The sequence below is a fragment of the Numida meleagris genome, chromosome 23 (genome assembly GCF_002078875.1).
Source record: "Numida meleagris isolate 19003 breed g44 Domestic line chromosome 23, NumMel1.0, whole genome shotgun sequence".
Classification (NCBI taxonomy): domain Eukaryota; kingdom Metazoa; phylum Chordata; class Aves; order Galliformes; family Numididae; genus Numida; species Numida meleagris.
In genome coordinates, this window is record NC_034431.1 from 4,814,361 (window position 1) to 4,841,795 (window position 27,435).

The window sequence follows — 27,435 nt, forward strand, 5'->3', positions numbered from 1 at the left end:
CAACTCTGCCCTTCTTTTCAAAAACGGCCATTAACAGTGTAGACTGGCGCAGGAAAGGGGCCTGGCTAATGGAAAGACTTTTTCTTCCTACAAAATGATAGAGGCATAAGCCAAGGTAGAAGACATAAATACAGGGGCAAAGCTGCAGCCTGTCCCTGTGCTGCTGGATTGCTCCAAACACCCGCAGAGTGCTGTGCAAACAGCGAGGGTATGGTTTTCAAAACCACTTTGGCACTGTGACTGCCTCCGTTGAAGGCCATGCAAGCTTTGTCATCAGTTTGAAGGGGAGGAAAGCTAATCCAACAGAGTGTGCTTTTTAACATATTAATCCTGTCCTGTCCCATGAGCAACGTCCCAAAAATTATCTCCACTGCACAGGCAGTGATGGGGGCAGGGAGGTTTGCCCACGCAGGGGAGGGAATCATTTTTCCAACTGTAATTTTAGTCCACATAGTTTCAACCCCCAGCTCTGCGCTTGGAGTAGCATCTGTGGCATGTTTGATTGCAAAAAAATAATACTGACAGGATGAGAGTGCTTTCTTGAAACAAAGGTTGATGAGGATACAGTGACACTGATCCTGGCCTCATTCTCATCACTATAAATGTGGTGTAAATTCCTTCAGACATGTGCTGGTCCAGCTGAGACTGGGAGCTCTTCCATGGCCAGAGAACATCAGTGGGGCCAAGAGCCCTTGGGTCCTTTGTTGGATGGGATGTAGCAGTGCAACATCCTTCCCAGCCCCAGGCTGGGGGGAGAAATTAAAATCTGGGCTGAGCACGTGATGTTGGTGGAGGGAGAGCGGAACCAAAGGAGGGCAAGGAAACAAGATGATGATGGTGAAAGAGCAAATACAGAAGAAAAAGGGAGAGAAAGGGTGAGAGGAGAAAAAAGAAAACGGTGTTGTAAGTGCTGACAGCTATCAGTGCACAGTAAATTGAGTTGTTTCAGCTCAATATCAGGTACATATCTTCCCTGATTATGACGCTGCATTTCCAAACCAAAAGAACTAACTCGAATGATTGCCTGTGTGGAAGGAGGAGGCTCCGCACGGCGCTGGCGAGCAGCCCTGGACCGAAGCACAGACTGTTCCAAAAGGAATTTTGCTGGTTGATTTATAATTTTATCAAGTCCAAGAGGATGCGGGAAGCCCTGCAGGACTTGGCATACTAATGACTCTGTAGACTGTAAGAGTTTGCCTCGGTTGCTTTTAAACACTGTCCCTTTACCCAAGCCCCTAAGGCTGAGCTGTAAGTACACAATTTTCAGCGTTCAGCACTGTCTTTGGGGCAAGCTTTTCTCCCTTTGATGCTGCGTGGAAACAAGCTGCAGTTCCATAACGATGTGGTTAAGTCAGACCCAACGACTGCAACTGCTTTTCATCTCTCCTTGCTATGAAGATGTGTGGACCTGTGCTAAGGGCAGGGCTCTCCTCTCAGCATCGCCCCTGGCTCTCCTGCCAATTCTCTGTGTCTCCCGAGAGAAGTCGCACAATTTCCCTGTGCCTCTATCTGCACACTGGGGTATAATTATTACCTGCAAGGATATGGCTTTTAATAACGCAGATTAACTTTGAAGTCTTTAGCTGAAAGGGATAAAGCTCCCTCATCACCCCGGCTGTATGCTGAAGAATGAGAGGAAGTTCAAATCACTGTAACCTGTTGGATGGCTCCTAATGAGGTGTCCACGTTCTGCAAAGCAAAATTCCCAAATTGCAGTGCAACAGCGCAGGCTGGGGTAAGCACAGGGGAGGCTGCTACAAGGGGTGCAGCAGAGCAGCACTGGGATGCAACACAAAGATGGCAAAGGGGTTTGGAACTCATACGTACGCACATGAGAGCTTGCCCCTCTTCTTTCCTGCTGGCCCCCAAACACAACAGTCTGTTTGAGAATGCAGAGGGCAAGATTCCGATGTGGCTTGATTTATAAGAAAGAAAAGGAATGATTATACTCTCCGTGATTTACCTTCTCTGTGTTTTACAACCAGAATAAATTGCAATTCTGAATGTTGCTCTGGAATTATTAGTTACTGGGGGGGAGAAGCAGCACCATGAATCTTGTGAGCGGGTAGCTTATCCCTGTGGCACATTTTTGACACAGTGGACTGGAAGTTTAATTGGGGGCACTGCGGTTTTGGGAGGGAGGAGAGGGGCAATGTCACAGGTTGTGAGCATTGAGGGAAGCGGAGTTCAAGTCAGGCAAACCGAGTCTTGGTCCACCTGCCGCACTTCTCCAGCTTGCCAGACTGCAGGAGGGCATTTTGTCCTTCTCCTTCCTTCCATCTTTCTTCTCCTGTTTATTTATTCCAGAACGAAGACGCCGGGGGGCGGGAGAATTTGTAGTCAGGCAAATCACTCTGGCCCAGGGCCAGACCTTGCTCATGGCTCAGTAATCTATGGAAGGACTGGACTCAGAGGAGACTTGTACCAGGAGATGCCCTGGAATTACTGCATTTCTTTCAGCAACCCCACTGAGCACACCGCTGAAGGAACGCACACACCAAGGAAGCCAAGCCATCAGTAGCCACTGAGAGCAGCCCGCACACAAGCACTGCACCCCCAACCCATGCTGCACCCCCAAAGGCACCCACTGCTCCCAGCATCCCACCCCACACCTGCCAGTCCTGTCTGCTTTAAGGAGCACGATGCAAAACTTCTTGTAATAGATATGTATGAAATCAGGGAAACGCATTCCGGTGCCCCGCGAGCACAAGGTTTGCATTTTCTCCTGATGAACAAAGGTTCATTTCCTTTATGCAATTTATCTTATGCAGAGATACTCAGAAAAAAAAAAAAAAAAACCTCAAAGTCTTTATGACAAAGGTGCTGTGGAGTGCTGCATGCTGAACTTTGAGACCAATAAGGTATCTTCCAATCTATTTTTCTATGACTTCTGCCAAGCACTTCGAAATCAGTAATAACTTGTTGCAGGGAATTTCACAGAGCAATTATATTTTATTCAGAGAAGTATTACTATCATTTTTTATTTCTTCTGAATCTTCTTTTTGAGGTAAATCAGTCAGAACCCAGCACACATTTCAGGATGAGAATAAGCCATTGCACTGAAGTATTAGATTTCTAGTTTTTTTTCCACCCCACTTGCCACATGCTCCAAAGAGTACTGAATTTTTTGGCTTTTCAGACCATAGGGCAGGGATTTTCTCTAACACAAACATATAGATGCTTCCTGAGTTTATAGAGGGCATCATTTTATATTGGTCAACCAACGTCATCTACAAACCAGTGCTTCTTCAGCAGGCTTTGCTGTACACCCTTACAATTTCTCCACGGTCTTCAGCCTTGCCTGTACTCACAGACGAGCACCACTCATGACTGCAGAGCAGCCCTGGATCTGGTGTAAACCCCAGAGGCACACTGTCCCTAATTGTTCCCAGCCACAATTTCTCTGCTATTCTCCTTGCTGCGACAGCCTGGAAAGGTGCGGTGAAAGCAGCATCCCAACAGAGGGCCCTTCCTCCAGGCTCAGCAAAAACAATGCCAAGGCAAATAGATGCAACCCTTACAAAACACTTGTGCAAAAGAACCCAGCAGAAAAACGCAGGGCTTTGAAACACAAGAGACAACACGAAGCATCGCAGGCTGTCATGAACTCATCGCTGACAGCTGCAGCGTTGGCACCCTGATTGCAGAGGGCAGAGCAGGCTCAGCAAACACAGCTGCTGCCAGGGTGGAGGTGATGCAGGAAGGAGGTGGCTTTGCAGCCTGTGTCCCAGTGGGGCAGAAGGACCAACAGCAAGGCTCTGGGACAACCAACACAACAAGGCGGGGGATGTGCTCAGCACATGACACACACATCAGGAGCTCACTCTGTCTGCTCTTACCTGGACCAGCAGCTCCTCCAGCCATGTCACACCACCATCCTGAAGCCCACCCATGGGCTCCGAGCTTTGAGGGAGGTCTGAGTGCTTGCAGCTGGTGCCCCACACCTGGCCACAATCACACCTGAACAAGGACAGTCCTGCAGCACCCTAACTGAAGAGCCCCCAGAAATCTGAGGAGCGGGCTTTTGAGTTCCTGAGGCTTTGCTTTTTGGCTTGAGGTCTGCAGAGCAGTACAAAAGTTCTCTAATAAAAATGTGATAATTTCCAGCCAACAATTGTTCTACCAAATCCTCTGTTTCTGTGTTTGAGCAGTCACAGGCTGACCATGGTTTCCTCCAACAATTAGCTCCTTGCCATTGCTGCTGGCTTTGCACATCATCTTGGAGCCGTTCTGAGCTCAGAATGGGGTGTTTAATTGTGCTGACCAGTCACATGGCATTGCTTTTATTTCCTGACCGGTTCAGCAGAACTAAGATTCACTTTGCAACCTGGTTAATGCAGGCTACATCTTTATAGGGCTTTTTAATGGCTTTTCCACACAGAGCCTTCAGCACAAGTGCTGTGTGCTAAAGCCAGTGCTGGGAGCTCTCTGCTCGCAAAGATGATGAGAGATGGCTCTGCGGCTCTTGAATGTCCTCATGCTGCAGTGACAGAAGCACAGGTCACAGCCACCACCCAACCACCCTTTCACCTCTGTTTTTGACTTTCCTACTGAACTAGGTAAACCACATCTGATGCAGGACAGCCCAGACAGCTGCCCAACCAAAGGCTGCGAGCAGGCAAGAGGTTTGAAGACAGCCCAAGATAAGAGGAATGCACAAAATGGCCAGAGTTGAAATTGTTGTAGATGAAGTTTTGTGTCAGACCAGCTGAAGCAAGACCGAAGCATTCAGCATCCACAAAGACCTTTCAGCCCACTCCCCAGCTCCCTGCCCTCCTACCCAGGGCTCTCCTGCAGCTCTATGTGGGCACGTGGAGCTGTTGGAGGTGGCTGTGTCATTGCTGCGTGTACTGCAAGGAATGGGGGAGCAAAAAGCCACCGGAGGAGAGGAAGTAATTAATGCAAATCCCTGAGCTGGATCAATGCAGATATTGAGGCTTTTACAGTCTCCCCAGAAGGTAGAAGCACTCAGTGCCTTGCTTATTTCAAGAGTTCACAGCTCACAAAAGCTCCTGAAATGCTATAAATGCTTCCCGAGGTGCAGAGAGGCACGATGCGGCCGCTCCATGCCAGAGCTCAGGCACAGAGAGGGGAGCGGGCGCTGCTCCCAGACGCTGCTCTCTGGCACGGCAGCGATCGCTGCTGGCTCTCGTGGTGCAGCTCTACTCCCAGCCACTCGGGGACCGACTGCGTGACAGCTGCGACAACAACAGCAGAACCCTCTCGACGTGCAACACCCCCAGGAGCTGTCAGTGCACGAGGCACGCCGAACTCCGGCTGCGTGCCAGTGACTCAGACACTGATAGGGAAAAAAATGTTGTTTTCCCTTTTATGTGACGATGACAGCCAGGAGAGTGATGTAGAAGTGATGGGTGAGCTTGTGTGCTCGGCTTCTTGCGGTATCTCCCAGGCTGAGAGCAGCCAGTTCACACACTGAAGAACAGAGGGGCTCTCCAAAAACCAGCACCCGAGTTACTGGAGGTGTAGAACATCAAGTAGCCATCTCTGTTGCCACCCAGAACTGCCACTGGGATTCCCTGGTACAAGCCAAGTGCTGGCCTCACATCCTTCCCAGGCTCTCTGCCTCTGCCCCATCACTTGCTGCAATTCACAGATGTTTAAGCTTCCTCCCTGGAAGCCTGTCAGGATCCTCCTCTGTCAAAGTCAAGTGTGTTTAATTAAGACAATCCAATCCAGGCTGGGACTGGTCAAGTTCTCCCCAAAGGTACACAATGGAGTTAGCAATGTTTTCAAAGGAATTAAATTTATAATACAATAGACAATAATAAAGCAGGCTTTGTACATGCCATTGCAGCTACCTTTTTTGCATACAATTGAATAAATTACCTTTTGTTATGAAACATTAATCCTCTTTGCTAAATGGCATAATTCCCCCCTCGGATGCATTGCGAGCGCTGGAGTGCCCTCGGAGCAGGCTCACAGCCACCCTCACTCACACTGCAGTTACTGAAGGAGCACGCAAGAGTGCACCCTACAAGGGGACAGCGAGGCTGCTGGTCACGTCCTGAGCTCCAAGAGGGGCACGGCTTGACCTTCCCAGGGCAGAGAGTTGGGGGAAAGCTCAACATCTGACAAACACACACACCGACATCCTGCACCGGTTGGAAGGAAAGCTCCACAAATCTCTGTACAAAGCGGCAGCTCTGACAAAATGAAAGCGAGTATCGGGTTCAGATCTGCACTTAAAACAATCCAGAGATCCATTAGTATTCATCCCGCGCGATCCAGATGGAGTAATAGCAGCTTTATGAATAAAATTAAAATCAGAGAGCTGATGCTGCCTCGCACTTAGCAAGATGCTGCAGAGCGAAGACCCCATTACAAGTGGTAATGACTGATGCTTCAGCTCTCCATCCCCTTTGGAAGGACCAGCCTGCCCCCAAAGTGTCTATTTTGGGGCTGCAGGAGCCCCACACGTCCCATGTCCTCAGCATGCACCTGCCCCTGGGAGGGGAGCAGGATTGCAGCTTCCCAACAAGCCCAGTATCTTGCCAGGAGAATGAGGGGATAACAGAAACTCTCTTTGAGCAGCAAGCGGGCCAGATCTATAATGTTTTTAACCAGGTTGCAAGTTTCAGACTATAGTTCATTAATTTGGAACGATAAAATTGATATTCTCTCTCCCTCTGTCAATGGGATCGAAGGGTCTCTCCGTGTCTCCTAATGCTGCCATTGTATTCCAATAGAACCCACTGCGTCTGCAGCGGCAGATCATTGTTTCCCCGAGAGATGTGTTGGAGATACCGGTAACCAAACTACCTGCATCCCTCCTCAGCCTCCTGGAGGTTATTTCTGTTGCCTTTCCATCTCCATGCCTGACAGCCCATGGTGTTTCCAGCCTGTCTACCGAGGAAACGAACTGGAGGGGAAACTGCTGTGCAAGGAGTCTCTTCTTTGATTTTAATGACACGGTGGCTATGTTATTCAAAACACCTTTTTTGCCAAGAGTCCCTAAGCACTATTATTCATGGCTGCTTATGAAACCCCTCATTAGCTCAAGAAGCTAATTGTTGTTGTTGAAAAAATGAGCAGTGAATCTTCAGGTCTGGCGCTCTGCCACTGCAGGAACCTGTGCTTATTTATTGCGAGGGTTGACATCTTCTTCTTTACAGTCAGAAAAATAATCCCCAACAAACCCACACTTTTTCCCTATGCTACAAGTTGTCTTCCCTTTTTTTTCTTTCTTGCATGATTTCGGTGCAGGAGAGCCCTTAGGACTGCTGATGGATCCCAACTGGTTCTTCTTGACTCATTTCAGATAAACTCTTTTGGACAAGAGCAAGATCACCTCTGAATAGCCAGCATTGGGGGAAAAATCATAGAACCATAGGATCATTAAGGTTGGAAAAGACCACTGAGATCATCTAGTCCAACCATCAACCCATCACACCATGCCCACTAAGCCATGTCACTCATTGTGACATCTACCCTTCAATGTCCCACAACAAAGGACTTGTAGAGCCAACAGAGATACACAAAGCTCCAGTAACTGGAATCTGAATTCAGACAAAATAAGAAAATGGCAGACGTAAGAAAAATGTGATGGTGTATTCCAGACTCGCTGCCCATCCCTGCAGCTGCTGGCTCTAAAGATGAGGGGACAGGGCAAAAGCCAGGCACTGGCATTTCAGCTCAGGCAGTCAAAATTCACTAGAGTTCCACTGAAAGACCATCCTAAGGTAAATTTCCTGTTCTGTCAGCAGTGTGTCTCTGGCTCTTATCTGTGCTCTCGAGGTCTGTGCATGCGGGCATTGCGATCCTTCAGAAGTGACATGGGAAACCATGACAACATTAAATGTAGAAAAATGTAAGGCAAAATCCCCAAACTTCCAAACATCGGAATCACTCTCTCTTTTCTGCAGGTAGATGAATGGGAAAATCTGCAGTGATGTGACCTACCAAAGGAAGTAATAAGAAAAGCACAGTGTAATGCCATAGCCCTGTGATCCTCACAAACTCATCATACACGGTTACAAAAGGCAGCAAAAAACCTCAGGTTTAGCAGGGCAGACAAAAGTTCCTATTTCTGGCATATTTCTTGGAGTATTCCTTCACTCAAAGCCTTCTGTTTTACTTTTCTTGAATATTACCTGGAACAAAACCGTGGAAGAATGAACAGCAAAGAGAAGGGCAGCCACAAGATAGCAGTTATTGACAGTTGGACCAGATGACCTTAGAGATCTCTTCCAGCCTTAATGATTCCACGATTGCTTCCCCCATTTCGACACCTCAGTGGTATCAATTCAACTCCCATCCACGCAATATGAGAAGGGACAAGAACAATGCTGGACAGCCCTCCCTTACATCCCCCACGCATCTCAAGAAGGCATCACTTGGGGTCAGATGTGGCAGCCAGCCCAATACTAGTTAATAAATTGTCCCTCCTATCTGGCTGCTGGGAGAAATGAGGCTTCAGTCAGGAGGAAATTATTTTGCTGGTATTGTTTTGCTAACAATAGCAATTCTTGCTTCTGAGAATGCTATTTTGCTTAATACCTTTTTCTGTAGAGTGGTAACATGTGACAGAGTAATAGCCCTGGGAGCAACACGGAGAGGTCTGGCTTGTGACAAAGTAGAAAGACAACTGCTTCCATCAGAAAAGAGAAAGAAAATAAGTGCTAAGAAAATAAGTGTTCCACATTAGGATCCCTTGACAACGTAAGGTTTTAATCTTCGGGATTAAATGGTGTTTTGATTTCTTACCGCAGAATAAACGTATTTGCAGGAAGAAAAAAAAGTGTCTGTTTTGTTCTCTGGAAAGAGAAATGGTAGCCAGGCCCAAGCAACATAGTGATGTTTGAAATAAAGCACAAAGGTGTTTCCAAAAGGAGAAGTTATCTGCTGGAGAAGGCAGTGGAGCAAAGCCCACCGCACGGTGCCGAATTGAGGATGGACTCTCTGGCCCCCACTTCCAAAAATCATCCAGCAACCCAACAAATCTAATTATTCAGTAACGTTTTTTCTTGGGTTTGTTTTCGTTTTTCGGAGAGCGTGGTTGCATTCTGGGCACAAAGTGTTTATGCTGATGAATTATTCAAGTTCTGTAAAACTAGACATCATTATTTTCATGTGAGATAAAGAAGTGCTTGCACATCGACATGGATGTAGATACAATGCAGGCTTTACCAAGAACTGTAATGCTTCTTATTCTCAAAAAAAAAAAAAAAATAAAACCAACAACCCCAGACACAATGCTCTTTGCTTTTCCTTTTATTCGAAAGGAAAAGAAACAAACACTGAGCCCTGCCATGCGTGCTCATTATGAGACACCGGTGTATCCCACAGAGTCACCTGATGGTCACTGACCCCTTGTCCCCGCGCATCAGCAGCCATAAATAACAAACCGGTGTGAGCAACTGGAGAGAGGAAATGCAGTGCTATGGAAGCAGCAGAGGGAGGAGAGGGAGAGCTGCCCAAGGCTTCTCCTGGCTCTTCCACTGAGATGTGCACTGAGGCTTTTTCCCTCTCTTCCTTCATAAGCAACCTCACCGCAGCAAGCCCACACGCACATCTGCAGCTCCCTTAGCAACCTGACAAATGAACTATGGGCGTATGCAGTGCTACGAGCAAACCACCTCTGATAACAAACCAGCACGGAGTACCTGCAGCCCTACGGGGACAAGCCAGTGCTTGCTGTAGTGCTGCCAGCAATGCTGATTGAGCAAGCTGCAGTGCCAAGAGCATCCCTATGACAGCCAACCTGCATGGCCACAGGGAGCAAAGCACCCAGCAAACCCTGCTCACAGCCTCCCACTTCCACTTTGCAGGGAACCATGCTGCTTGTCAGAGGGCTAAGCTTCATAATGACAAGAAAAAACATATGGCTTCTAAGCAAGAGCATAAAGCAAAGAGCTTATTTTAAAAAAATCATAAGAAATCCTTTTGCTGATGTCCTTTTCCCCTCTCCTCGGGAGTGATGGAGGGGGCCCGCTTTCTTATTGATCTGACCTGCAACACCCCTAGCACAGCTTGTTAAAAAAAGAAAAACATTGTTGAGCAACACAACATCTTGTTAACTTTGTAAGGCAGGGCAGCCTTCCTGCTTCCCAGCAATCATCCAGGCACTGCCTGCTTAAATAGAGCCGAGCAGTATTGCTCTTAATAGGGTTATTAATAACTGTCACATTCCAAGAAGGTGAAATAATGTGCTTTCTTTCTTTCATAGATTAAAACAAACCCGTAGGGAATTGTCTGAGTCCTCCTGCCCCCACCCTTTGTATCCTTAAGCCAGTACAGAACAGTGAAGCAATACAGCAGCAAAACGCTTCATTAACATGATATATTTAAAGGGAAATGTTAGCCAAGGATCAGCTTTTATACGTGAGCCTCCACATCCTTCCCTACCACTGATGCCCCCGTTAGTTGTTTTCCCCAGGAAGGAAGGGATAAAAATCACCAGGACCATTGTCAAAGCAATTAATTTGTATTAGTAAGCTAAGCGGGGAGAGAGCCGGTCTTCAGGCAAATCTGTATTCAGGAAGGAATCCTTTCAAAGAACACAACCCATTAACTTCCTCGGTGATTAAACATTGCCATTAAGATTTCTTACAGGGTTGGGGAGCTGGTGAGAGGAAGCCGCCCCAAGTCCATACGGGCACAAATCTCCACTCACACCCATCAACACAACACAATGGCTTTGGCCACAGCACGTGGTGTGCCACATTCCAGAGGTTCTTTCACGACTGCAAACTCACTGCCCACTGCTACTCCTCCCATTGGGGATGGCCACGTTGAGCTGCCTTAACCAGAACCCACTTTTTCCAAAGAGAATCAAGACTCAGACAACTGCTTTTAATAGTGCCTCAACTTTTGCTCTAAAAAAAAAAAGCACCTTGCTGCTTTACTGTAGTTACATCTTTAGGCCTAAATATAACTAAGAGCCAGGGGGAGGAGAGTATGTTTAAGATTGTTCGACTGCAGGCAAAAATCTCAATCCTTACATGTTAATTTAAAGTTTGAGGTTTTTTATCTGGATGCTGCTGAGACAGACATAGCTATGAGTAAATATGTCAAAATAATCTATCAAGGGGAAATCTGGTCCCTGAGCTGTTCAGTGAAAGAGGTAAATTACACAAAGATTATTGCTTGATTTCCAAAATATATTAAAAAAAAAAAAGAGATAAAAAAGAGAATAGGACAAAATTTGGGCCTCAATGTCAACTCTTAGATCCCACTTCTTTGTTGCTCTGAGATAAGTTTGGACACATTCCTAACTGCAGCTCCCACACTTTTTCTCCCAAAGTGGAGGTAGGAGGATGGTTTAGAGCTCCAAGATGTGCCACATCCTGGCAGTCTTTCATCCCTGTCACTGCTGCTGCCCAGTGACTGTGTGCTGCGGAGTGTTTAAGATCTCCCTTCCACACTCCATTCCCAGCCAGAAGGAAGCGTGGAAGAAAGTGGTTGTGCCTGCTGCACAGTGAGAAACACGACCCCAAACTCAGAGACACGAAGAATGGGGAAAAAGGAATAAAGAAAAGCAGGCACAGAATCACAGAATGGTTTGAGTTGGAAGGGACCCTCCAAGGCTGCCTGGTCCCACTCCCTGCAGTGCACAGGGACACCCACAGCTCCATCAGTGCTCACAGCCCCGTCCAGCCTGACCTTGGCTGTCTGCAGGGACGGGGCACCACCGCCTCTCTGGGCAACCTGTGCCAGTGCCTCACCGCCCTTAGTGCCAAACCTTCTTCCTTATCTCCAGTCTGAATCTCCCCCTTTTGAATTTGAAACCATTTCCCCTTGTTCTACCACAACAGACAATCCCTCAGCATTTAATTAACAAGCAAACAAAAGTATTTCTCTGGGGGATGGAAATCTCCTCCGTGGCTGTCATCACTTTTTCTTGGCATACCACTGCCTTGAACTTGAAACACTAAGTGGGAGCAAAGGGCTGCAGACTCTGCTCATCTCAACTTAACCAAAGAAAGAGCAACGCAAAGGCTTTGAGCGTTACCCATTCCATACCACATGCTCAAAGCCAACGTGTTGGCCCCATTCCCTGATCACTCTGGACCCACACCACCCACCTGCTGCCTCAGCCCCTGGGCTCCATCCTGCAGCTGAACCACATTGCTCTGGGATCCTGGAGCTGGATAGGAGCTATCCTCCCTGCCAGGAGGCTGTTACTCGCTAATAGAAGTGCTGCATTAATCCTTTTAATAAAGAAAAAACCTTGTCTTAAAAAGAAAAAAAAAAAAAAAACCTAACTGAATAGTTTTCCCCTTGAGGCTTATCAGTGCTTCATTTTCCATCACAAAAATAACGTACTGTAAAAGACTGATTAGTCAACTGATAATTGAGTTCTTAAATGTCAAAAACAATATAGTATGAATATTCAACAGATCACGCCACTGAAACTTACCTGTTCAATCAACAATGACTAACATTTTTTATCCTCATTGTTCTTTGCCAGATATTATGTTAATTTCACTTTCCTGAGGTGCTGAACAAGGTTCTCTTAAAACATATCATCTTGCAGGTTAATGTATAACGGGCTGCTTAAAAGAAAACTGTTTGGAAGTCGTGCCTGATTTATATCCTGTTGCATTAGCTTCATCTCGCAGTTCAGGTAAAGGGGCAATTGAAACAAAATTGCATTGAAACAGATATAGTTAATATTTCAGCTTCCAAGAAGGGGAATATTCAGCATGTAGGTTAAAAGAAAAGAAAAAAAAGAAGTGATATTTTCCTGCTGTTTGAGGTTAAATGCAGCCCGAGGTTCAAGGTCACAACACATTTCAGACATCATTTAATTTAACAGGGGAAAATACAGGCCAGATTTAATTAAGGGATATATCTGTGGCTTTTAAACGGATGCAGAGTGTTGTCAGAGCAGCACCAGCAGCTGGAGGGGCCTCTATGGGCAGGAGAGGTGAGTGGGAGGCAGCAGGATGCAATGCTCTGCCCACGTCCTCTTGGAAACTTGCCTTCAGAAGGCTGTTCCTTCAGGCAGGGCGTTCTTTCACCCACGGTCATCAGGGAGCAAAGCTCCGTTCCTCAGAGCAGCATCTGCAGCATTTGCAGCTCCTCGGGAGCCAGCAAATACAACTAGACATTGGGCTTAAAAGAGGAAAGCAAAAAAAAGAAAAAAAGGGCCATGGAGAAGAGGCAGTGATGTGGAGTGACACCATGGGAAAGAACTGAGGGAGAAAAAGGAATGAAACAAGGATGGGGCATTTCATGCTGGCCTTCAACAAGTATCTCCAGCATTCTGATGAACCAGAGAAGTTCCGGAATGAGGACGGGTTAGAAATCTTCAGTGAATGTTGGTTGTCATAGAAAATGGGGTTTTCACCTGCAGGACATTTTTCAGCAAAGATACAATTTTTGTGACAAATTTTCTCAAGACAAGGCGTCAGAATGCTCTTAGAAATTCTACCACGCAGCTCTTCTCCAGTGTGCACCAGTATGACCAGAGCTGTATCTCCTGTGATGTACAGGATCGTAGACTCACCAAGGCTGGACAAGACTTCCAAGTTCATCCAGTCCAACCATGCCCCTACCACCAGTATTTCCCCACTAAACCACATCCCTTAGTGCCACATCTAAACGTTTCTTCAACACACAGCCAGGATACATTGCCACCATGCACGAGATCTCATGGGAACTCTGTGCTGCAGCCCTATTTCCACATCAAAATAATTCTGATATTCTACAGAAACTCTGACATTTCGGGGAAAAACATCCTCATTTTCAAAGCTCGCTCTCATTATAGACCATAAGTGTTTAAATCACTTGAAATTAATGTGGACAAAGACCTGAGTGGTAGACTGCGTAGAAACACTTCTGCACTATCTGGAGATAATCAGGTGATAAGCTGAACCTCCCCTCTCATTGTTTGCCTCCATTGTTTCAATGCATATTTTTCCACAGTTCAAAATCTGAATATATTTACCCGCTCCCTTCATCTTTCCCTCTTCAGATTTTCTTTGCCGTTTAGCTTCAAAGAATGTACCTTGCAGGAATGAGTATTTCTGGAAATAGCAGAGGAGCTTGAGGATCGTTGCAGTCACGCCATAGGGCACCATTAAATAAAGCAACCTTCTCTGTCGCCATAATCATGATGGAACGACTCAGATAGAAAACAAACCACGGCTGTACGCGCGGTGGCTGCAAGCATCAAATCTCCAAAGACTTCTTCAAAATAAGGGCAGATATATCACAGCAAGGAACAAAATGTCTCAGTGCTTGTTGGGGACCATTAGTTTTGCCGAGCCCCAGCAGGAGGTCATTCTGCTGCTCAGGATAATTTGCACCCAGACCCTTCTCCAGCACAGTGCATTTAAAGACTGAAGGATTACATCTTCCTAAGCATGTTTTTAATTAACACACAAATGTGTCATCCTAAAAGGGAGCTCAGAAGCCTGGCTCTCAGTTACCCCAAACCAGATTTATGGGCTCTATGTGAAGTGGTTAGCAAAGACATTTAAAAACAATTAGGCTCTTGGAGATGCAGATTCAAGCAGCCCAGGCTGCTCTCATTATGCTGGAGAACGGGAAAATAAAGCCATTAGGCTCACCAGACAACTAGGTTATTTGTACTATTTTTTTTAATGATAAGTTTCTTTAATATTGCCTTCTGCCTGCAGTGGGAGAAACTCTCTTGTGCGCTCTTGCACACCGAGTCACTGATGGATGACGCTCCCATGTGACCAACCCAATCCATTTTTAATGCTTCACGATGCTATTGAAATGAATAAAAAGGCAATTAGCATTTTCCTTCAACAAAGCATCAGATGCTGTTGAGCACCGAGGTGCCACCAGGAGCGGGGAGGAAGGCCGGGGGATGCTGCAGGTCTGCTCACTTGGATTTAAGCATGGCCAGACACCTAGTTTCATTTCTGATGCATTTTCTATACTTTTGCTTCGCATCTATCAGAGACCCCAGCATACTGGGGCTGGGCGGCCCAAAGGTTGGGGCACGTGGCTCTGAAGCTGGATGCACTACACCTGAATGCCAGTCTGTTTGGGTTTCTTTGGTACAGACCATCATGCCTGACTTGTCCCCAGTAGCTCAGCCGAGCTCAGGCTCATTTGTACCCTGTGCTGCAAGCAGGACGTGAGAAAGTCCTTGGTTCAGAGCAGCACAAGCATCCAAAAGCAAGCTTCTAAAATTTCAGCGTTTTGGGGGAAAACTAGAAATGTAGAGTATTTTGCCTCCTCTGTTCTCCCTGTAGCCCTTCCCTAAGTGACACAGGTAGTGCAGGCTGAACCTCAGGGTCAGGAGGGGCAGTGACATCCATGGGTCGTGGAGTCTGGGTCTCCTCCTTCACTCTGATGTGAGCTACAAGCTGGGGTCTGCGGGGTGGAAGGACAGTCTGCCTCTCTCTAGTGCCATCATTTAGAAAGAATCCATCTATAGAAATGGAATATAAAAGACCTTTTAAACGGCATTAATATTCCAACTGAGAGAAGTCAGAAATTCAGGGGAATTTCTCCTCCTCTTTTCAGGATTGCCCTCTCTTACAGAACGCTGCACATTGCTGTGGATATAGCCCTGCCACTCATTCAGTTCCTGTGGATTTTTGGGAAAAGAGAGGACTTTTTTCTTCTATGCCAGGGTGAGGGAAGGTGACCTCACACACACTTGCATTAATCACCATCATGCCTTTCATTTGCTGCCCGGACCAGTATCCATAATTATACTAACATATTTTTCATGAGTACAATGGGAAAATGTTTCAGAGCAACAGAGCTGCAACGGGGAAAAATTAACCACCTTCCTCGTACTGAGCCATAATGGTTGTTTATTCCTCTTGGCGGCACGGTAATTCTCTGCAGAGCTGCCCGGAACAGAAGTAATATACGGTGTGAGGAAGAGGTGGCAGAATCCATCCCATAAATGCGAGCTATTAGGTTAATTCCTTTCCCTTCTTTATTCAGGCTCTGCAATGACAGCTGGCTATTTTACCAGGCTTCCTTCCAGGCTGCAGTAGCTGCAGGAGGAACAGGACACAGTCTAAAATAATATAGAGAAGTGCATCTCTATGCAGCTCCGTGCCTGTTCCCAGAGCTCGCTCCTGCAAACAGGAGCTGGCCTCCTTGCAAACACCTGCAAACTTCATCAGCGTGCTGTCTGCTCCTTGCATTCTTTTTGGATGAAACTCACCGAAACCCACTGGGCAACAATCACGTGCTGGTAAGAAGTTCTATACGCTCATCCATGAAGCACATTTCAATTACAAAGGCAATTGAAATTTTAATTAGTAGCATCACAGAAGTGTTTCTAACTCAGTCAGCTATGTAAAAAAACACACAAGTAAAATAAAACCCTTCACCACTCCAACAGATACCACCATACAAAGCTGGGAAAAGGCAGAACTTCTTATAGAAGCTCTGGTTTCTGAACTGGTAGCAAAGAGTAACTCAATCAGCAATGACTGTGATTGTCACTTAGCAAAACTGTGCAGGTCTTCCAGCCCCAGCAGCCAGGACTGGCACATCCCCTGTGAGCAAAGGCACCTTCCAGCCATCCCCTTTGGTTCCCCATAGAAGTTGGCACGTCGCATCATCCAGGCTCATGAACGCTCTCTTGTTTGCAAGCACATCTCTATTTTGCCGGCTTTGATTTTGCTCGATTTATTTATTTTGCCCGGATATTTCATCGATCGACTCACCCCAGGTTCTTTTCAACACTCTCTATTGACATAATGGGAGCTCTGCATTTGTTTTCGCCTTCCGCAGGTCTGCGCGTTGCCACATTTGTACCACAGGAAGCAGAAAACTAGTTTAACATCTCATTTATTTCATAGATGAGAAAGTAATTCCCTGCTGAATGATTGTCCTGAACCAACAATTCAGAAAGCAGGAATTTACAGTGCCTGCCAGAGACGAGAGTGCATTACTGTAGTGCTGTTATATAATGGAGCTGAAATATGTTTTTTTCCCCTCCTGTTAGCCTGAAGAGAAAAGCCATTAAATATGATTAAGGTTAAGAGATTGCTAAAATCACAAACAGCCGCCATTCAATTATTTTGCTCTATAAAATGCAACACAGATTGGAGTTATTTCTCCGAAATGTGTTTTTAGAAAATAACATAACACAACTAATGTGGTTTGATGTAGCAAATCAGGTTTCAGATACTTTTCGAAATGCAAAACCAAAAGGTTGACGATTTAACCCAAAGTTTGTAGCTTGAAGTCGTCAGGCGCTTGCTGCACAAAGAAGAGGGGGGAAAAGGATCCACCCCCCAACGAACACCCTGCAGAGTCACCCAAAGCTGCAGAGTCAATCAGTTTTAGTGCCCACTGAAGAAAAAGCCAGAAACATGCAACAACTTGGCATAACCGTTATGCATTCTTTATGGAGAGTAAATCTCTCGAATAGCTCCTGTGATTTTTAACATGACCTACAGCAGGTGCTAGGGGTTCATCTGGGCTAGGGGAGAAACACCAAGAGCTCAGCAGATCGCTGTGGGGTTTCCCTGTAGGTTGTGGTCATTGTGGGCTCTGTGCTGGTCGCTCTGCCTGCACCGGTATTTAATGCTCTTCGAGCAGCGAGCTGGCTAACTATGCTCAAATGTATTTCCTGACAGCTGTACGAGGAGCTGAAATAACTGGAAGGCTGGAAAAAGATCTGTATGCGGCTGTATTAATGGCTGGAGCCTGGTGGTTATTACGGTTAATAAAATGTGAGGAATTGCATTATTGTGCTGAAACAAACACAAAGCTTCTGGGGTCTCCGGAGGCAAAGTCTGAAGCCGTTTCCATGAGTGAACTGGAAGGGAGCTCAGCACAGGGCTCAGTCCCTCGCCTCTGCCCTGGCAGCTCTCGCATGGCAGGCCAGCAATTTGAATGGCCATCGCACACGTCAGGAGGATTTGTCACTTCACAGATGCTTATTTCTCACCTTTTGGCATTGGCATCCCCGTAGAATTCACAGGTTTCCACTATGGTTATCGTGAGACCCAAAGAAGAGAGCGTGGTGACAACAAAAACTTTTCCTCTCAACGTGTTGCAACGCATGCACGAGTTGCAAAGGGTTAACGGGGGAGCAATAGATCATTTGATGAATGACTGCGTGATTAGAACCCAACAGATCAATAATTTCTTATAACTATATCCATAATTCATTGCATGAATGTGCTTATAGTTATCTAACACGTACCCACTTACATCTCACAACAGCAACTCGTTCATTTATCGACATTACACAAACCAAAGCACAGCAGAGGAAATAAACAAAGGACATTTCTGAACCTACGCTAGGGATCATAAGAGAAAGTGGGTTTATGTAAAGAAACCAGAAAATGGTTCAAAATACAGTCGGTGGCTCCCCAACACATCCGGGAGATGAATAATCTGATCCTGACTCAAGGAATTACTGATGGCTGGGGAGATACCGCCCCAGTAGTAAAGATAATCCTGCTCCTTGTACAGTGCACAGATCACAGCCCATCATCAGAACTGCTGGGCCGCTGCTCCTCAAATCATGGCCGTGCATCTCATCGTGCTGCGTAGCTGAGCCCCAGCAGCATCGTCCTGGTGCAAGGGCCCAGGCTGCCCAGAGCTGCTGGGACAGGCAGCCGTGGAGCAGGGGATTGCTCACCATACACACAAAGGACACCAGGCTGCTGCCCGCTGTGCAGCTCATACCACTGCTCTGGGAATGTCGATATCCAGTTTTCAAGCCCAACAACTTTCTCTCTTACATGCCTGCATGTGATGCCCACAGAGGGTTACCCAGGCCAACGGATGCTACACAGATCACTCCATGCCCATCACTGTGAGAGAGCAGAGACAGGTCTGAAAGCAGCTGCATTTCTTTTCCTTTGCTAACTACCCAAGCAGCTATTCCATGCACATGAAACAGTAGATAACTCTTTATCTGACAGGTAATTAGTGGCAGAAAAAAAAAATCAAATTAAAAACGGAGCCCATATTAATAACAGTGCACGAGCGCAAATTTGTCTGGAGATGCACAATGAATTACTTCAATTCAAAAAAAAACAACAAAGCACAACACCCTGTTTTCTCTGTGGATAGGGGAGGATACATCTTCATTCCTGCTCTCATCTGTGTGCCAGACTCCTAGCAGCAGCCAGCCCTGCCCTCCTGTCCCATTCACAGCACCACGTCCGCACTCGGACCCCAACCGTGGGGCTGAGTGCATCACTAATGCACATGCTCAGCATCACCTGGAACACCGGCCTAGCTGATTAACGGTCTGATGCCTGGAGTCAGGAAGTGGATTGGAGCTGGGCTGAGTCCTGGCTTAGAGGATTTAGAGCTAAAGGTGTGGGGTAGGTTTGTGGTGGGGTGACTATTGCTCCTCACTGGGGTGGCAGATACAAGGCAGGAGCTTAGGGTGGTCGCTTCTTTTCCTTCAAGGCTCACTGCATTTCAGTTTAATACAAAGTGTTGAGTTTCAATTACATGACCAGCAATATCCACTTCATTGAAAGCACCATGTGGTGGGCTATAGCTAAAAGAAGGCACTGTCCTGCAGGACAAGCCCTGCCTGCCTGCAGCATTCCTGCTCAGCACTCTCCTTGCCTTCCTCCTTCCCAGGCGTTGGGACAGGGTTGGGTGTCCCCTGTACCTGTGAGCCAAGGTGCAAACAACTGGATGTGGGCACTCAGACTGCACTGGTGCTATCTGCACCTTGCTCCTCACCACTCACTGCACAGCAGATGCCCTGACAGGTATCATTGCCCTCTGCAGTGCTCTCTCATACAGAACTGTGATATCCATTCTTTGTTTTCTTTCCCTCCAAGACGAGAGGAGAAAGCAGCTGGAACAGCAGAGCTCACCTTTGGCCATGGCATATACCGCAATACAAAGAAATGCCACAGTGCACTTCCCCTGACAAATGGTTCCAAACAAAGAAACCAGAATGGATGCACGGCTCAGGAGTGACACGGGGACCTGCAGCACGGCACTGGGAGGGCTGTCCTACAGCAACGTGAAGGTCTCTGCTCCACTCCTAGCGAGCTGAGCTCTCCTCCAGCAGCCAGGAGCTGCAGGGACACAGCCTGCAAGTGATTTCTGCTTGGTTTGTACAGCCTGCAAAGCCTTGTTCGATGCAGGCAGGAAAAAATAAAAAATAAAACAACAAAGAGATCATAGCAAAGAAAACAGGAGATTCCAAAAACAGAAACTACCCACATAACCGAAGGAGGAGGAGAGAAATAGAGAACCGAGCTGCCCCATGGCAACAGCAGCGCCCTAGGGAAGGCTGCAGGACACTGGAGGTGGGGCTGGGGCTGGCAGCAGAGGTGTGTGGTCAGCAGGCAGCACCACCCCCTCCAGCTTCTGATTGCTTCAGCATCTCTTTGCAAAGGGCTTGTATCTTTTGCATGAACGTTTAACCAGATCCCATCACACTCTTTGAGGCAGCTCTCCCTGGTGCGGAAGGTTCTTCTGGACGGGTGAACTGTGCCCTCAGCCAAAGCCTAACCACAGCCCAGCGCTCTGGGGATGCTCAGCAGCTTCATCCCCAGTTTGCTCCAAGCCCCCACCTCCAGCCATGACCTGTCCCAAGCTGGGTGCCACCCAACAGATAACGCTGGGAGCAGATGGGGAGAAGCGTTAATTAATCAGCACCATGCAAGGCAGGGCTCTTTCCTAAAGACACAGCACAAGGTCTGGAGGAGCACCCAGCTCTCATCCTTACCCCAAGGCCTCCTGGCTTAGGGATAAAGCCGTTACTTTAGGATGAGGCTTCAGTCTGATTCCCATCAAAGGCTCTGGTCACTGTGTATTTGTTTAACACCAGACCTTTCAGCACCATCAATTTTAACAAGGCTTGACAGATTCGGGATTAAACACAGGAGCCAGACAAATCCATACTTTCACAGGAGGCTCTGGTGGATGCGTCAGGACAGGAGGGATTAAGGAAATATTTAAAAAAAAAAAAAAAAAGGAAAAAGGAAAAGAGAGAGAGACACCAAACCTGCCTGTTCACTCACCCTCCTGGTGCAAGCACCCAGTGTGCCCCTGCCTGCTCACTGCCAGCATCCATCTGACTCTGTGCAGCCCCTCCAGGCACTGGGATACAGGAGAGGAGCCCCCCAGCTTCACCCTTCACAGCAACATCTCCATCTCCACGCACACAGCTGAAAACACAAAATAATTAGCAGGGCTTGCCAGCTGAGGAGGCTTGCAGAGGCAGCTCAGGAATGTCAGGGTGGAAGGTTTGTTCTTATTTATTTTTATAAACCATCTCTAAATTTATCAAACACTGTTCTGCCACAGCCCAACACGAAGTTCAGAGCAAGCACATTGCACTGGGAGACCTCCATCCTTCCATGCCAACCTTATGGATAGAGGCATGGCCCCGCAGCGAGGAGCACAGGGGAGGACTGAAACCCAGCTGCATCCATCTAATGAAAATTTCTTAATATACTCTGGAAAGTTTTCAAATCAACAGTTCTGTATTTGTTTTTGTTGTTGTTGTTGTTGTTGTTGTTTTCCTTTTTAAGCTTTTTGTCTCAATGCCCATTCACGGGGCTGTCAACATGGAAAACGGGCGTTTCATCCGGAGACTGCCGAAAATGGACGTACCCTTTTGAAACTTCAAAAAAAAAGAAAAAAAAAGAAAAAAAAAGAAATTAAATGAAAACTGTAACGAAACCAGGCGCAGGGCTAGCAGTTCTCATTCTGACAGATGGAAAGAAACATCAGCCCAGCAAATCCTGAGTTAGACTCAGAGCCCTAAAAATAAATCAAATCGATGCAACCCTACAGCATTCCGCCCACAGCGCTGGGATCCCACGGCCCGCGGCTGTCAGCCCCGCTCAGAGCAGACACGGCCCTGCCCCGAACTGAACAAACACAGCGCTCCTCCAGCTGAGCTGGGACTAAGGCTGCAGCACACCAGTGAGACTTTCCCAGTTTTATCGTGTAGCTAGATTATTCATGCAAATCCCCAAAATGCTTTTGCAGCATAAGCAACGGTCCCACTGCTGCTGAGAAGCCTGCTCTTGGTTATTTGGCAGCTCTTCCCGTGCCTGGTGCTTTCTGTATTGTAAGAAATCCCCTTTGGGGCAAAGCAAAAACTCAGCTGTCTTTCATTATTTGCAACTGGCTGCTCATGCTCCTGGCTCTGGTGGTGGCTGCTGTTTTTCAGCGGTGCAGAGCCGCTCGCTTTCCCCTCCCATTGCTCCGTGCTCACTCCCAGCAGCAGTTCTGCACCGCACTGCCCGGCCCATCCCACTGCCTGCCACCACCAACTCTGAGCTGGCAGCGATTTCTGCTCTTGCACCAAGCACAAGCTCCCGAGTGCTAATGCCATGCTCCCACACCAAGGCTGCAGAGCCACGTGCCCTGCGGTCAGCCTGCAGGGCTGCACACACACCATCCAGCACGCTACATCCAGCTTCAGGCAGCACCAACAGTGCACAAACCCCACCGTTCACCTCTTGCTCCTTGCACAAGTTCCTCCAGCCCGCCCCAGCTGCTTCCCTTCAGTCCCAGTCTCTCTACAAGCACCAGAGCTCATCTGCAGCCCAAAGTCTTGCACCCACACAAACACCCCCAGGTACCTCGGGGTGATGCAAGAAGGGTTGAGGCACGGCCAGGGAAAACAGCAGGACCACAGTGGGATGAATTTATCAGTGCTTGTACACAAGGGTGTCCATTCGGAGAGCAAATTGGAGCCCCAGCCATTAACTGATAGTAATTAGTATTTAATTACTGAAAATTAATTGATTTAGAGAGAGATGCAGTCGCTTTATATACGGCATTTTTTTTATTAACTGACTACGGTTTACTAAGTAATTTCCAAGTCATATTTATTAGCATTGCTTAAATCTAAGCAAACAAGTTATTTTTGTTTTCGTTGTGGGAATAATTAAGAGTTACTGTGTGTGTTGTTTAAGAGAACTTCCACCCCCAGCTGCGCTTTGGGAGCATCTCCCCTCCCTCCACCACGTACTGAAGCCTACAGGAATGGGACAGCTCGCTCAGTGCCAGTACCCATGGATGTCCCCCAGCCATGGCTTCCCATGGGCAGCGCTTGCCCCAGGCACTGCTGGAGGAGCAGCCACTCTCCCCATCCCTTCCATGTCCTTCCGCACTCCCCATCACTCAAAGAAAATCTAAAGGAATTTTTTTTTTTTAATTTTTTTTTTTCTGTTCGGTCTCACGATTAAAAAATTGGCTCTGCAATGCTTTATGCATGCATCTGTTATGCTAAAATAACCATCCTTCCTAACCATGCCCACCTGCTGTCTTTTTCAATTTTAAGTATTTCTAAGTAGCAATCAAATCAGTATAATTTGTTCTTTATCTCAGAAAAACCATTGTGAAAGAAAAATGTGACCATTATGTTACATCAGGGAAAAATACAAGCCCTTTATTTTCAGCCTTCTCTACATTCTATCAGATCTCACAGTCGTCATTACGCCGGTTGTATTTAATACCGCTCAAACGAAGGGAGCTTTCTTTAATCACCACCACCTTTCTCCCTTTCCTTTAACCCACCCCTCCCCAAGGTTAAGGCTCTTATTTTTTTTTTTTATTTTTTAATTCAAATACATAAATACTCGTATTACGGCTACGTTAAGGGTATCCAGGAGACAGCTCCGTGGATTCGTTCCAGGCGCTCGCTATCAGCAGCATTAACATCAGCCTCTATTGTGTGAGGATCACGTTGCTGGGTCCTAGAAGCAGGACGCACTCGACGTGCTCACCACCCACCGGCTGTTCCAGGGAGATCAAAATAAAGCTGGGCAAATATTGACTTTATAATCAATTGCAAGATTAGGACTGACTGCTGAAATGCACCGGGCTTGGTGTAAAAACATTCAATTCCATCACTTTCAATAAAGCCTGCAAATGAGAGGTCAACGATAAATTATTATTTATAGACTTGGTGCAAACATAAGGACTGTGATTCCTTTATAGCTCAGATTAATGCCTTTACATAAATGCTGTTTGCAATGCAAGCATTAGGGCAGGCTTTAGGAAGACGTTTCTTTGATTTAAATAATGGGGCAGTGGAACCTTTCATCCATGAAAGAACTACTCACACGTGGAGCAGAGTAGATAATTCTCAACAATCCGATTTTCTTTTTTTTCTTTTTTTTTTTGCACATTTTCAGCCCAATGGATAACCCTATGCTTATTTAGATTTCTTTCAGTTTATTGATTATTCAGATGTCTTCCCTTCTTCAGTACCTCCACAGATGGACTCTGAGCATGCTGGTGTTTGGGAATGCTGCTCTTTGGCAAGGGACCAGCGATGCTGCACTGAAGCCAAGTCCCCTCCTTGCTCAACAAGTGCCCTTCCAGAGCACGCAACGGGTCTGACATGCTGAGTGCAACACAGCTTGGCCAGTGCTCAGAGAGCAGAATGGGAACAAAATCCCTTTTACCCTCTATGCTATACACACGTCCAGGGAAGTGGTGCAGGCACCATCCCTGGAGGCGTTCCCAAAACATGGAGATGCGAGACTTGGGGACATGGTGAGTGGGCATGGGGGGGGATGGGTTTGGGTTGGACTTGGTGATGTTAGGTGTCCTCCAACCTTAACGAAGATCACTAAGTCTGCAGCCCAAGGACCTTGGAGCAGCGTTGGTAAGGATGCATTGCACCTCAGCCAGGCGTGAGCACAGCTCCTCCGAACCAGAACCAAGGCAGTCCCTCCCCAGGCTGCCTCAGAGACCAAGCGCACCCATTATCCTCTCTGCGTATCCATCACACTAAAAACACATGCTGTTCCCTTTCCTTCCTCCTCCCTCTCCCTAATGCCAATTCTATAAGTAAAAGCCATTTTTTCTGGAAAATCCCCCATTACACAGAGCTCCCCTCTCTCCCAGGAGCACAACATTATCGCCCCTTAAGTGAGCTGCGAGCACATCTTCGATAGATGAAAAGAATGGCCCACGAAGGTTCAGATCATTAAACAGCAATCCAGGGCTGGGGGTCAAACACTTCTGTTTAACAATGTGCTCCCGCCGCCAGCTCTTCAGCCTGCGAAGAACAAGCCCTGCTCACAGAGGTGGGGATGTTCTACTGGTGTTTGTGGGGCAGCCCTGTTTGGCGCTGCCAGCCCTGTGCAGCCACTCCTGGAAGGGCTGGGGACAACTCTGCCATTCTGCTCAGGTTTAGAGAAATATTACTTTTGGCTTTGGCTGGGAAGGAGGACAGTGCAGTTTGCTCCAGGCTCTGCTTGATTTGGAAAGCCACCGCTCAGCCCAAAGTCATCCAAAACAGTGAGATATGCTTTCTGTAACACCAAGCATCTGAACCCAGACTCACTTCAGGAAACATCGCCTCAGTCCCAGAGACTTCCAAACCTGGAGTCAGGCTGTTTGTGTCTGCAGCTGCCAAAGTGGGCACGTTTGGTCCCTGCAACTGCACAGCGCTGCTTGGAGCTGGTGGCATGGCTTTCCCAACCTGCTCTGCCCACAGCACCTGCCCATGGCAGGAGCTGCACAGCAATCCGCTCACTGTTGGGTTCCCAGCCCAACGCCTCTGCACATGTTCTCACACCCAGCTCGGCTACACTTCGCAGATCCTCGTTTCCATAAATAAAAATTAAACAAACACTTAACGAGCATCATGCATATTAATAGCCTCCAGGTGAAGGTTAGCACGAGCTGTGATTGTAGCAAATCCGCATTTGATTAGATTGACTTGAAAACAGAGGAGATAAACAACCCACAAAAAACCCCAAATTATCGTAATTTATTCTTTTGACCTCTACAAGTTCCTCAGTTTTATGCAACTTCAGCCTGCTCCATACAGTGGGGCTTTTTCCTACTCATTGTGCTTCAAAGCTGCAGGTGCTGGCATATTAGGGTGACTATTCCCCTTGCCTCTCGAGTCACTAACCACGTGCGCAGGATGGCATCCATCTAACAACTCACCGCTTTCGACTCCGCTGTCTAATAAAGAGCTCCTCGGGAAAGCGAGAGACTCGTTACACGTTCCTCCTCCGAGTCCCGGGCGAGAACTCGGAGCTGTTGGATGAGCAGGAGGTGTCAGGGATGGAGTACCTGGGATCTGACACCAAAGCTGCCTTCCTGAGCAAATTAAGCCAGGTTTATTTTTAACAGGCAGCTGAAGGCTGGCTTGGGAAGACGCAGCAGGAGAGCCCCGGCTCTCACCTCGGCTGAGCTTCCAATTTAAAATAATGTGAACGCTGCAATTATCGGTGGGCCTGACGAGCTGGCAGCCTCGGGCCAGCCGCAGGGAAGCGTGGGCAGACTGGCACGCCTGCAGCGGCCACAACGCAAATTCATCCCCTCAACCCGACACAACTGGTGCTGCCTGGGTGCTGTGGTCATTGGTTCCAATGCTCCTGCTCCAGCTTGAGCCATAAGGACTTTCTTCCCACAGAGAAGAGCCAACAGCTGGTTAATAAATACTGATGAAGGCAGCGTGGAAGCATCTAACCTCCGAGCTGAGGTTCTCCATGGGGTCCCCACTCTGTGGCTCAACACAAGGTGCCATCACTGTAACACTTCCAAATAGATGGGCCATTATTATTCATTCGTTTCCTGTTTGCGGTGACAATGTTAATCACAGCGGTCTCTGGGAGAAGGATGCTAATGAAGATGTGATGTGGGCAGCGCAGTCCTGAGCCAATTCCGCAGCCATTTCTCAATTCATTAGCATGCTGTCATGGCAGGGGGCAGCCGAGGAGACCCGCGTTCCCACCTTTCACCAAAACATGACAGGATAATAAAGCAACGCTCTTTTCAGTCCTGGGGAAAAGCTGGAAGTGTTCCTCAAGCTCAGGGGTTGTTACAACAAGTCCCTAAAACCAACAACAAAACACCGGAACAAAACCCAAGCACCCAGATGAGCAACAGAAACCACGCGCTAACCCAGGCGTCTCAGTCCCTCTCACTGTGCTCCCTTCCTCCTGCTCTGCTCGAGCACTTCAGACAATATGCCCACGAAGCACTACGGGGCCAAGCAAGGAGCCATCTCCACCATTGTCCCTAATTAAGCAGCACAGGGATTCAGTCTCTTGCTTTCCCAAGCAAGATGACAGAATTGAGCTTGTTCCCCTCTAGTTCCTTGCTCACCCCAGGAAGGTCGAGCAGACACACACCTCAGCACCACGCACAGCCCTACCTGCAGCAAGGAACAAGTAATTGCACAGAACAAGCTGAGAAATCTGTGTAGGTGTCCAAGCACAGGACAGATCCTGGGAGCTGACATCTGGGACAGCTCGTGGCAGTGGCTGATGCCCTGGCACTGTCACCAACTCTTTATTCACCAGCAAAGACACACAAAAGCGAGCAGGCAGCGATTCGGAACAGAAGAACCTTGAACCTGCCAAGGGGACTCGTCTATGCTGTGTGTCACCTCAGTATTTTGTATTAGTCACCCTACGTAGTTAGCAACAAAGAAAATATGATCAATGTCTTTTTTTTTTTTTTTCCATTTTAATTAGTGTGATAAAGTATTCTGTGCCTCAGAAACTTGGAGCCACCAGAAGCACCCAGCCTTTTCACAGT

General features: G+C 47.4%; 1 long non-coding RNA gene across 1 annotated transcript; it reads right to left on the minus strand.

The window, feature by feature from the left end:
- Positions 890-3,884, minus strand: LOC110387766. Its single transcript, XR_002432713.1, has 3 exons — positions 3,840-3,884; positions 1,828-1,915; positions 890-1,689 (listed from the first exon to the last, which is right to left on the minus strand). It is a non-coding gene; the product is annotated as an uncharacterized LOC110387766 (long non-coding RNA).